Raw genomic sequence first — 10,819 nt, 5'->3', positions numbered from 1 at the left:
GGATGGGGTAACTGGGTGATGGACATTAAGGAGGGTACGTGATGTAAGAAGCACTGGGTATTATATAAGACTGATGAATCACAGGCCTGTGCCTCTGAAACCAATAATACACTATATGTTAATTAGTTGAATTTAAATAAAAAAATGTCTAAAGGTTAAGAAACAAACAAACCAAACCAAACCAAACCAACCAAAACAGAGTGCTCAGGGTAGGCATCATTGAGGAGATAACATCTTTTTTTTTTTTTTTTTTTATGTTCAGTTAGCCAACATAGAGTACATCATAAGTTTTTGTTGTAGTGTTCAACAATTCATTAGTTTCATATAGGTAACATCTAATCAAAGACTTGAAAGGACTTGAGAAAGTTAACATATGGATATCCAGGGGTGGAGCATTCCAGCATCCAGCGGTAGAACTCTCCAGGCAGAAGAGTCAACAATCGAAAAGGTGCTAAGGCAGGACTATGCCTGATATGTCAGAGGAACAGCACGAATACATGTGGCTGGAGCAGATGAGCGGGAAGAGATATGTGAGAAAGGTAAAGAGAGACCGAATTATGCAAGGCATTGCAGGCCATTGTCAGGATACTGGCTTTCATTGGAAGTGAAATGGAGAGCCACTGCAGAGGAGTGTAATGATCTAACTTATATTTTATAAGGATCACTCTAGCCACGTGAAGAAATTGGCCATGGGGGTGGGGCAGGGACAGAAGGATGGAGACCCTTTAGGAAACTACTGGTAACGGCTTGGACTAAGCTGGTAGCAGTGAGTGCTGGGCACTGGGATGTGCCACCCAGATTCTCTTTAGGAATAAAGGACTTAGCTGCTAGTAGTGCTGAAGCAGACAGTCCTCAGCTGCTCTCAGCAGTCAGCTCCTTTCAGGGAATGCCTCTGCTGAAGAGAGCTATTTTGCTCAAGGATCATGCCGCTTTCCTGGAATGGCCCGCATCCAGTGACAACTCATACATGGCAAAAAGGTCTGAATTTCCTGCCCCCATCTCAGGACAGGTCTGAGGTTTATCGCATCTTTAGAAGTCTCTGCAGCGTTAGCTGAGGCTTCCATTTATATTGTATTGCAGCTAGACTTCTTTCTCTGCTCAATCCTGCTTCATTCACTGCCCTTCTACAGGTGTTGATCGCAAGAGCACTCCCTAATAAATCTTTGGCATGCTAATCTCAATCTCATTCTGCTTCCCTGGGAACTCAATTTGCAACACAGTGGAAGTGGGGAAAAATGGTCAAATTCTAAATATAATGTCAGAAAAATAGGAATCAAGGATAATGCCAAGTGGAAGGAAGTTTGATTTGAGTAAGTGGAAAAATGGGGTTACCATTAACTGAGATAGGGAAAGTTGAGTGGAACAATTTCGGGAGTGATTTCAGGGCTTCAGTTTTCAATGTACTAAATTTCAGATATCTGCAAAATACCTAAATGAGGTACTGAACAGGCAGTTGGAGATACGAGTCTAGAGTATGGGAGAGAAGTTTGGACTGAAGATATAAGTTTAGAAGTTATCAACATACAGATGATAATGAAAGTCACAAGCTAGTTGAGCTTGGTGAAATCAGCAAGTGAGTAGGTATTACTAGAGAAAAGATCAAGAACTGAGACCTGGGACACTTTAACATTAAGATAGGAGGGAGAAGGGAAGGAACCAGTCTTGGAGATTGAGGAGTAACCAAGAGAGGTGAATTTCCCATGATGTTAATGAAGGGTCTTTAGGACCTCTATTAGGATGGGTACCTTTGAGTGCTGGGGGTTGCTGGGAGGTGGAGTGTGCTGGGAATTGCTGGGAGGTGGAGTGTGCTCTAAGTCAGGAGGGGAAATCAGGCTGTGATCAGAAAACATTTCTATGTATGCATTTCTAGTAAACTGCCTAATAAGATCTCAGAAAAAGGAGACCTGAACCTCTTATTGTTCTAATAATTTGTTATGATTTTCCCCCTTGTTTTAAGCCATTATGCATGTGCTTACCTAATTATGATTTATTTGTAATACTGCATTTTCTATGTTTGAAGGGTTTTCCAAATGATATAAACTTTAGGTTCCCAAAATGCTAGATTTGCCTCTGGTGACCACTGAAGTAAGAGAAGAACCAAAAAGAGTGTAGTGTCTTAAAAGCCAAGTGAAGAAAGGGCACAATTGGGTCAAATGCTGCTGAGAGATCAATTAAGAAGAGGACTGACCATTGGTCATTGGATTTAGTTACTGGGGACCTTCACAACAGCCGTTTCAGCTCAAAAGGTAGAACACCATATACAATGTACAGTATCTGACTTTTTTTTAACTTAATGAATTTTAGAGATCCTTTCATACCAGTACATATGAATATACTGCTGCTTTATATAGAGCTGCTTCATTTTAAGAGCTACATTGTATTTCATTATAAGTACATACCATAATTTATTTAATGGGTTAGTCCTCTATAAATGAACATTTAAGCAATTTTCAACTTTATGCTATTTCTGGCAATGCCAAAGTAATTTGCCTTTTACTGTGTCATTTTCACACATATATGAATATCTCTGTCGGACAAATACATAGAAATAGAATTGTCCAAAGGATATATGCATTGAAAACTGTGATGAATGTTTGGCTATGTATTCACATTCTTTGTTATCTTCTATCCAGCATTTCTTTATGTTTATAGTGTGAGTGAGCTTAGCTCTTATGTTGTCCGACTCTTTTTTCCACTGTATATTCTAAATGATTACTTCTCATATTTAAAAGAGTAAATAATTTTAATATTTTACTTGGTAAACACACATTTAACTGAATTATTTTATTAGTTCTAAAAGCTGTCAGTTAATTCCTTTGAATTTTTATTTATCTATACTTGATAATAATTTTATATTCTTTGTGATATCTGTAACTCTAATTTATTTTTCTTATCTTATTCATTGGCTAGAAATTCCAAAATGATTCATGTTTTTTCTTTGCTTTGGTGGGAATATCTCTAGTATTTCAACCTCAAGTAACATTAATTATGTTAAGATGGCAAAATGTTGGCTTCACATAAATATTATTTCTATGTCATGAAAAAAATATTTCCATTCTTTTATATAAAGAGTGCAAAAAAAAGATGTTAGGTTGCATAACAGTGTGAATATACTTAACACTACTAAACTGTACAGTTAGAAGGTTAAGATAGTAAATTTTATGTTGTGCTTTTTACAGAAATTTAATAAAATAGTTGTTATAAAATACAGTTTCAAATATGTTTCAAATGTTTTGGGAATCTATTGACATAATCATATCTTTTTTTGTTGAGATATAATGGACTTATAGTAACATTAGTTTCAGATATACAGATATACAGCATAATGATTCGATATTTGTATATATTGTGAAATGATCATAATTATATAATTTTTATTTTTAGACCTATAATTGTGATGAATATTTGCCAATAATTTAGTAAAATCATTAAGTTCTAAAAAATTCTAAATCCATAAAATTTTATCAAATCAGTAAATAATATTAATCTCTTTTCTTGTCAAAACTTCCTGTACCACCATGGTACACCATATGCCCCCCCAGAGACACCCACATCTTAATCCCAGAATTTGTGGACATGCTGTCTTACATGGTAATAGAAATTACGCAGATTTGATTAAATTGAAGATCTTTAGAGGAAGGGATTATTTATTATTTATTATTTTTAAGTGTTTTTTTTTTAAGATTTTATTTATTTATTTGAGAGAGAGAGAGGGAGCACATAGGCGGGGGAAGGGAGGGGCAGAGGGAAAGGGAGAAGCAGATTCCTGGCTAAGCAGGGATCCCAACTCGGGGCTTGATCCCAGGACCCCAAGATCATGACCTGAGCCAAAGGCAGATGCTTAACCGACTAAACCACCCAGGCGCCCCTTAAGTTTTTTTTTTTTAAAGATTTATTTCTATTTATTTTTGAGAGAGAGAGAGAGTGAGTGCAAGTGGGGGGAGGGGAAGAGGGAGAGGAAGAGAGAGAATCTCAAGCAGACTCTGTGTTGAGAGTGGAGCCCAACGTGGGGCTCGATCCCACAACCCTGAGATCAGGACTTGAGCCATAATCAAAAGATGGACGCTCAACTCACTGAGCCACCCAGGTGTCCCAGGAAGGGATTATTTTAGATTATTTTGTTAGGTCCAACATAACCACAAGGATCCTTATAAGTGAAAGAGAGAGGCAGCAGGGTCAGAATCAGAGAAATTTGAAGATACTGTCTGCTAGCTTTGAAGATGGAGAAAGGGACCATGAGCCGAGGAATACAGGTGTGTTCTAAAAGCTGGGAAAGGCAAGGGAATGTATTCTCCTTCAGAGCCTGTAAAAGGAACACATCTCTGACAACACCTTGATTTTAGCTCACTAAAACTCATTTCAGACTTCTGATCTTTACAACTGTAAGAAAATATACTTGTTTTAAGGCACCAAATTTGTGGTAATTTGTTATAGCTGCAATAATAAGCTAATACAATTAATATAACTAATAAAGTAACATAGCTAATATAATAACAAACTAATACAACCAATAATAATTAATATAATTAAAGTAAAATTAAACAAAAGGAAAATATACTTACAAATATCTTTCCAGCATTGCCTGGAAAGAGAACAATTTCTAAAGCAATGTTTGTATTAACTCTCCCTTAGCAGGCTGGTGGGAACATACTAGTGTTAGGAGAAGATCTGTGCTTAAATATATACTCCGTGCGTCTCCGTTGCCCTAGCGAAGACAAGATATCTGAGACTGCTCTAGAGAGAATACCGGGCACTGTAAGGTGATAGTGCTGGAGGTGCTACATCAGACACCATGTTCTGTGTGCCACCCTAGCGTACGGGCAAAGAGCTGCCAACTGTCACTCTAGCTGGGCTCTTGTAGCTTCTGAGATTCCAAATTTGTATCTGTAAGGAAGTAACAGTTCAACTGTAAATTTGCTATCAAATTTTGTGATTGTATAAAGATGACAACTTCAATTAACCAGAAACTAACGAGCAAATTAACTACAAAGTTTAACTTTGATTACTTAGTAATTAAGTGAAAATTGAACTTTATGAGGATAAGGTTATACATGGCAATGATTTACTTTATTCAGGAGAGCTGTAAGAAACTGCATGTGTAAGTCCCAACTATGGTTTTTATACAGTAGAATTACACCTAAAATGTCCACATGTAGCTACAAAAGATTTACTTGAGCTTATAGTTTTCTTCAGTCTCTTGGAAACATATTTCTGGTGAATGTTTCTAAGAAATAAGTTATTTATGTAATAAAAAGCACATAAGAAACAATGGATATCAATTGGAAGTCACTTTAACTTAGAACTATTACACAATTTTTTTCAAACGAATTTGGAGAATTTTTTCAAACCAATTTGGAGAATTTCAAATGATGAATTTTCAAAAATGATTCTTTAAAACACTCTTCCCTGATTTAAATTTTCACAAATTAAAAGGCAAAGTGGCTTACGAGGACTTTGAGATTGGGCAGCCCTAGCTAGGCGTCCTGGTAGCTGTACTGAGCTGGGGCTCTGAGCCTCAGCTTCTCCATCTGTAAAACGGGAATAAACCTACCTTACAGGTAACAATTAGTTATGAAATACATAAAGTATCCAGAGCAGATCCTGGAACCTAATAGGCAATGCATAAATAAATGACAAAAGTGCTGACAATTTCACTTGCAATGATTGGAGAATAGTGGGAGAAAATTAAAAAAACAAAGCCTTTTATTCTGGACTAGTTTCTTGCTTAGGCATGGGCACTCATCTTCTTAACACATTTTATAGACAAAAACAAACATTTAAAATCTTTCCCTTCTCTGTCTTCCTGGCTTCCAACCTATACATTCTTTCTGTATGACTAATCTGAATTCCTGGAACCACCAAGTCTATAGCTACTGAAAACCTGAAAATCCAGTCATTCTTGATTCTTACATCTCTCCCAACGTACGTACTTAGCCAGTCACCAAAATCTACCTTTGATAGTTGCTCTTCCTTCCTCCCCCCTTACCTTCCTTCCTCCTTCCAACAGGTATTTATTGAACACATACTACATGGCAGGCATGTTCAAAACATATTGTATGTCACATGGTAAGTGCAATGGAAGAAAATAATGCAGACATGAAGGATAGTGCACGCACACATGCACATGTCTACACTGGGAGAAGTTTAAGTTTGCTACTTAAATTAGGACCTAAAAGTGGTCAGGAAATGAGCCTCGGGTAATAAGGCTTTTTGGCAGAACAGCTCCTGGGAGCACATAGGTAAGCCTGGAGTTTAAGGGAGAGGTCCAGAAAATGGGGAGTTGTCATTACATGGATGATATAAAGCTGTGAGAACAGATGAGATCACCAAAGGCAAAAACAGAAAGAAAAAAGAGGTCTGAGGACTTATCCCTGGGGTATTCCAGGATAAGACAGGGAGAGGAGGAAAAACCAGGCGAATGAGAATGCCAGCTAGTAAGACAGAAGGAAACCAAGAAGCACAATATCCTAGAAGATAAGTGAAAGTAAGTGAAAAAAGAGAAGAAGACAAGGAGAGGGGATGATTAACCAGATGAGAAGTGGGAACTAATTGGACTCAGCAATATGAAGTCACTCGTGACTTTAGTGGAACAGTTGGGCAAAAAAGTAATAAAGAAGGATTCAAGAGAGAACAGGAGGATAGAAATTGAAAACAGTATCTACAGATTTTTTTTAAAGACTTTGAGAGAGAGCACGAGCACAGGCTCCTTGCGTATGACCTGAACCGAAGGCAGACTCATAACTGACTGAGCCACTCAGGCGCCCCAATATCCATGGATTTTTTAAAAGAAGTTTTGCTGAATAAAGGAACAGAGGAATGGTGCTGTAGCTGGAAGGAACAGCGATCAAGAAAGATTCTTGTTTCGGGGTGCCTGGGTAGCTTAGTCAGTTAAGCGTCTGACTTCGTTGGGCTCAGGTCATGGGCTCAGGTCATGATCTCAGGGTTGCGTTGGCCTCCCTGCTCAGTGGGGAGTCTGCTTCTCCCTCACCCTCTGCCCCTCCCCCCAGCTCGTGCTCTCTCTCTCTCTCTCTCAAATAAATAAATAAATCTCTAAAAAAAAAGATTTTTATTTCATTTTATTTTGCTTTGTCTTTTGGATGAGAGGAATAACAGCATATTTGTATACTGAGAGGAGAGATCCAATAGATATGGGAAAATTGACAATAGAAAAACTAACAATTGCACTGCTTTTGAGTACCAAAGTGACATGAGTTTTAGCGTCCAAATGTAGAGACTGATTTTATCATAGATCAAAGCAGGGACAGTTTATCCATAATAAGAGGAAAGGAAAGCTGAGTATATGGGTACAGGCACAGGTGGGTGCAGTACATGTGGTGGTGGGAGTATGTGGGGTTCTCTTCTCAGAGCTTTGACTTTTTTCAGAAACAGGACTCAAAGCCATTATCTGAAAGAGAAGAGGTGGAGGTATGAAGAAGACAGGAGGTGCGCAAAGTCATCAAGGAGAACAGATGAATGACTGAACTGGAGAAATGAAGTAGAATTTCTGGGCAGAAATAACTCTTTTGAGGTCATGAATGTAAAGCATACTCAGGTCATGAATTCTTAGTGGTCATGAATGTAAAGCACAGCTAGTTATCATGGTTGCATCTTTTTCTCCAGCCACATACAAAAGCATACTGCTGCCACAGAATTGGTAGAGAATTGTATTTAACCAGGGTTAAGGTTTTGTCTGGTAATTACTATTAGAAAGTGGGAGGAAGGCAAGGGAGTTGAACACGTATTCAAGAGGAAGTGATTATAATGACTGATCATGGTATTGACATTTCTTTGTTTTCTCTTGTCTATTCACACAGACCTTGCTCTCTAGCAGGTGTCCATTAACGCGTTATAACCTGAACCACTGGAGCTGTTCATTGCCATGCTAAGCTAATCTCTCCTTACCAGTCACTGTATGCATGTGGTTCATGTGCATTTTTGTTTTTCCCATTCTCCTCCTAATTCCTTGCCTTTAAGAACCAGACATTTCTTACAACATCTCTGTTCTGAAGTCACCACTAAACTGTACTACTCCTAGAATTTATGTCTACTTTAACTGTATTTGCATGGCACATTACATAGACTTATATCAGAACATTTATCAAATTATAACTATGCATTTGCCTTTCCCCTCATTTTCCACTAAAACGTGAGTTTGATAAAATCCTCTTATGTGGCACCTAACACAGTGCCTATATCAGAACACACTCAATATAATGTGACATGGATACATGAATAAATGATATTTGATGGCCCCTCGGCCTTTCTTAAACTCCATTTAATGGCATTAAAATATCTGTAAGTATGGCATACTCTAATATGTTAGTACTGCTGAGTATATGCTAGATAAGCCAAGCATAGGATAAAAGATTTGTCACACAACAGAGTGAATAAATCCCCATGTCTTCCCTGAATTCTTCTTTATGAATATTTTATACACTTTGGACCACAAGTTAACTTTTATAGGTTGTCATGATGTACTAGAACCCCAAAATGATTAAATTACCCAATTTACTTCTGTGGAATGAGGAACATCCTCTGTTTGAACACAATTTAAAACTGACAATTTAACATTTTAAACATCACAAAGTATTTTTAAGAATTTCATGCAAAATAAAAACTAACTAAACTTTGGAATACTAGAAAGTTGGACTATTACTCAAAGCACTATTTGTATAATATTCAGTGTTGTTGCCTATAAAATTTAGGTAACTAACATTAACACTCGGGAGCAGTGTCTGGTGTATCCTTGTGACACAGGCCCAGATTTCCCTTAGAGGGATTACTAGACGTTTTCTCATCTATCTATGGACATAGCAATGTCACATGCCATCTAACTTTGTAGTCTAGTCACGAAACTCAATAAATGGGTTAGGACCCAGGGCATGGCCAGAAACATTAAATTTACTCCATTATCATCAACCATTTCCTCACAGAGCAGCTGTGTAGCTAGGCAGTTCTGCCAAAGGAAAGCCTATAATTAATGATTAAAAAAATAATAATAAAACAAACTATGTCTTCTCTCTCTCTCTCACACACACACATAAATGCACATATATAAATAATTTTTCCCAGAGAAAAATCAGAATTCAATTTCTGATAATAGAATATTGTTTTCAATACATACTATTACATATATTTTTACTACATAAAATGAACTTCTCTCTTCTTTAGTCAGACTAATTGTAAAATAAATCATTAAAAGGTGTGATCATGGAAAGTGTTTCCTTAATAACTATCTGCATAATTCCCAAAGACAAAGCTTATGTATTATAATTATCCTTTTCTTTATTTTATAGGGATAAAGATCTGCATTAAAGCTTATTTAGTATTATTACTGAAGTACTAAAAGTAGCAAAGCCCATGAGATCTAGCTAAAAAAAAAAAATACAGTTGGGACTGAAATATTGATAAGAATGGAAAATAAAGGTTAAAGCACACTCCTACAGTATTACTGTCTGTGATATGAATTAATATCCAATGCTTTACATAAACACCTTAAAACAATTTCAAAACATTTTTCATGTTGTTTTGTCTCCTTAGCTAGAATGTAAGCCCATCAAAGGTAATATAATTTACATATAATATAGAGATCAATAAAGATCAATAAATATTTACTGATGATTAGTCTGCTTTTCTCAGAGATATATCCATTGTTCATAAATAATTCTGTTTGTCAGACTTAGTCACTTGTAAGTTTTCCAAGTTTATGTGGGAGAGGCAAAAATGAATATCTATCTATATCCCCCCTTAGCCATAGGGAATGTTCCAAGGCCTCCAGTGGATGCCTGAAACCACAGAGAGAACAGAAACCTATATATATATATATATATATATATATATATATATATATATATATACTATGCTTTTTCCTACATATACATGCCTATGATAAAGTTTAATTTATAAATTAGGCACAATAAGAGATTAAGAACAATAACTAATAATAAAGAAGAACAATTATAACAATACTCTGTAATATAAAATATGTGGATATAGTCTGTCTCTCACAAAATGTCTTGTACTGTACTCAACTTTCTTTTTGTGAGGATGTGAGATAATGAAATGCCTACGTGATGAGATGAAGTGAAGGGAATGATGTAGGCATGTGATGCAGCCTTAGGCTACTATTGACCTTCAGACTGTACACCGGAAGGAGGATCATCTGCTCCTGGACCATGGTTGACTATGGGTAACTGAAACCATGGAAAGCAAAACTATGGATAAGCAGGTACCATCGTACCTTCAAGGGTTAATTCTGGAACTTATTTCAAGAAATTGTTACCACTCTCATTTCAAACAATACCCTTACTGATTCTGTTCGCTGGAGGAGGCAGATTTGTTACCTGGCAAGTCCCTTTTACCACCACTAAAAAACTTTTGTAACTGTAATTTGAAATTGACAATCCTCTTCTCTCCAGTCACCAAAGGGGATGAAATTGTCAACTTTACACTTTCTCTTTACACTTTACCCACACACTGAAGTAGAATGTCAACATGCTATAAATCATGTCATTACTGATCTTTAGTTGATATTATAATATATATATTCATATATTTAGTGTTTCATGTTCAGGATTGAAATAATTAGCACAGGAAGGACCAAAAAAATTTAACAAGTTAGTTAAAATTTTTGCCAAGCAGTAGATATTTAGTTTGTTTGGTTTCATTTGTTTTATAACTTTAATACTGAGCAACATTAACTAATCTGTTTCCCTTAGGACTGAGTTCACAAAAAGGATCTATCACATCTAGACCTAAACTCGACTTAAGGAAATCTTGAACCCTGTACAATGACAGCCAATAATTCCTAAAATTAATC

The 10,819-nt window shown here is 36.5% G+C and overlaps 1 protein-coding gene across 4 annotated transcripts in view; it reads right to left on the bottom strand.

The window, feature by feature from the left end:
* Window positions 1-10,819, bottom strand: part of TBC1D19 (TBC1 domain family member 19) — a 161,254-nt gene that overhangs the window by 41,606 nt on the left and 108,829 nt on the right. The window lies entirely within an intron of this gene.

This window comes from Phoca vitulina, unplaced genomic scaffold (genome assembly GCF_004348235.1).
Source record: "Phoca vitulina isolate PV1807 unplaced genomic scaffold, GSC_HSeal_1.0 scaffold3, whole genome shotgun sequence".
Classification (NCBI taxonomy): Eukaryota; Metazoa; Chordata; class Mammalia; order Carnivora; family Phocidae; genus Phoca; species Phoca vitulina.
The sequence above is the reverse complement of the archived record's forward strand: the minus strand, read 5'-3'. Positions and strand labels throughout refer to the sequence as shown.